General features: G+C 38.6%; 1 protein-coding gene across 1 annotated transcript in view; it reads right to left on the bottom strand.

Annotated features, from left to right (window-relative positions):
* bdg (sodium-dependent transporter bedraggled) overlaps positions 1 to 2,169 on the bottom strand; it is a 182,446-nt gene extending 180,277 nt beyond the window's left edge. Inside the window, exon 1 of the mRNA XM_069824801.1 lies at positions 2,046 to 2,169. The gene's annotated coding sequence lies outside the window, so the exon portion shown is untranslated. The remainder of the gene's footprint in view (positions 1 to 2,045) is intronic.
* Positions 2,170 to 2,458: the final 289 nt, after the last annotated feature.

The raw sequence follows: 2,458 nt of genomic DNA, 5'->3' as shown, positions 1-2,458 counted from the left end.
TACAATGATACAACAATTTAATTTATGCTATAATTTTACTGAAATAAAAAATAAATTGGTAGGAAAATATAAAAAGGCAAAATTACAGAATAATATACACCATTATATTAGTCGTTTTCTTTACAGTCCGTCTCAGTTTAAGAAATACTGGTGTGAGACGAGTTCTTCCAATTTAAGGGTTAAAAGTAAATGCTTTCTGCATTTTACTCACTTATAGCTTTTAGGGAACCCGGAGGTTCATTGCCGCCCTCACATAAGCCCGCCATTGGTCCCTATCCTGAGAAAGATTAATCCAGTCTCTACCATCATATCCACCTCCTTCAAATCCATTTCAATATTATCCTCCCATCTACGTCTCGGCCTCCCCAAAGGTCTTTCTTCCTTCCGGCCTCGCAACTAACACTCTATATACATTTCTGGATTCGCCCATACGTGCTACATGCCCTGCCCATCTCAAACGTCTGGATTTAATGTTCCTAATTATGTCAGGTGAAGAATGCAATGCGTGCAGTTCTGTGTTGTGTAACTTTCTCCATTCTCCTGTAACTTCATCCCTCTCAGCCCCAAATATTTTCCTAAGCTCCTTATTCTCAAACACCCTCAATCTGTGTTCCTCTCTCAAAATGAGAGTCCAAGTTTCACAACCATAAAGAACAACCGGTAATATAACTATTTTATAAATTCTAACTTTCAGATTTTTTGACAGCAGACTAGATGACAAAACTTCTCAACCGAATAATAACAGGCATTTCCCATATTTATTCTGCGTTTAATTTCCTCCCGAGTGTCATTTATATTTGTTACTGTTGCTCTCAAATATTTTAATTTTTCCATCTCTCCAATTTTTATATTTCCATTTCGTACAATATTCTGGTCACAAGGCATAATCATATGATTTGTCTTTTCGGGATTTACTTCCAACCGTATCGCTTTACTTGCTTCAAGTAAAATTTCCGCGTTTTCCCTAATCGTTTGTGGATTTTCTCCTAACATATTCACGTCATCCACATAGACAAGAAGATTATGTAACCCGTTCAATTCCAAACCCTCTGTGTTATCCTGAACTTTCCTAATGGCATATTCTAGAGCGAAGTTAAAAAGTAAAGGTGATAGTGCATCTCCTTGCTTTAGCCCGCTGAGAATTGGAAAAGCATCAGATAGAAACTGACCTATACGGACTCTGCTGTAAGTTTCACTAAGACACATTTTAATTAATGGAACTAGTTTCTTAGGAATACCAAATTCAATAAGAATATTATATAAAACCTCTTAACCGAGTCATATGCCTTTTTGAAATCTATGAATAACTGATGCACTGTACCCTTATACACCCATTTTTTCTCAAATATCTGTCGAATACAAAAAATCTGATTAATGGTCGATCTATTACGCCTAAGACCACACTGATGATCCTCAATAATTTCATCTACATATGGAGTTAATCTTCTCAAAAGGATATTCTCCTTGCTCATTCCAGAAATAATTAAACTTAAATTCTTTATTAACAGAACTCAAATTAAAATTTAAACACATTGTTTTGGTGGCATTAACTAGTAATTTATTACTAAAGCATAGAATTTTAAATTCGTGAGTAGCACATTCGGCTTCAATCGCTAATTTTTTTGTCTGCTATAACAACGATATAGAAAATCAAGTTTTGTCGTAATCTTTCATCCTGTGACGTGGGCCCCCGTATGCACTCGACCCCTTTACTGTACAACCCGAGTACCGCTAGATCCTACCAACATGTAGAAAGCGAAATTTCGTCAGCATCTGTCGCATACAAACTCACAAGGCCGATGAAAACGCAGAGAAAATGTCATTTTTCGATCGGGTCAAGGCCTGACACGAATTCTTCGACGATGATGAATCATATGACGACGATAATGCCACACAATGCCTCGCTCGCAGTAGGTCACTGATCCCACACATTAACCCTGGTTGTTATTTCCTAGCAACGGTCACGTCCATTGTTAGGAGACGCCTGGGAAAAAGTCCCACACGGACAATAACACCAGGAAGAGAGAAACTGAGGAATTACTTACGGTGTGGCAGGGCATGCAGACTCCTCCGTTAACACCTTGCACCTCACTGAACCACGCACTCACGTCCAACTGGTGGCGACGTCGCCCCTATTGTCAGCCTACAGCCATCTCCACTCCAGCTGCCATCTAGTGTCGGCCTGCAGAAGCTGATCCGCTACGTGGGAGTGACAGCGCAGGTGCAAATCCGTATCCTAGCAACGAGACATAAACATTTCAACTGTTTGTGATCTGTGACATTTTCGTCTCGGGAGTGGTATGGAGTTATGAAAGCGATGCGGTGAAATTGTTGTGGGTTATAATATAATAGAAAATTATTGGAAAATAATGAACAATAGAGCAGTACAATACCTTCAGCAATATACTATTCAACAGTTTTGTTCATATTCAGAATCTACAAGTCAATTTTAATAGTA

The sequence above is a fragment of the Periplaneta americana genome, chromosome 4, assembly GCF_040183065.1.
Source record: "Periplaneta americana isolate PAMFEO1 chromosome 4, P.americana_PAMFEO1_priV1, whole genome shotgun sequence".
NCBI classification, from domain to species: Eukaryota; Metazoa; Arthropoda; class Insecta; order Blattodea; family Blattidae; genus Periplaneta; species Periplaneta americana.
Note: the sequence above shows the minus strand (reverse complement) of the source record. Positions and strands in the feature narration are given on the sequence as shown.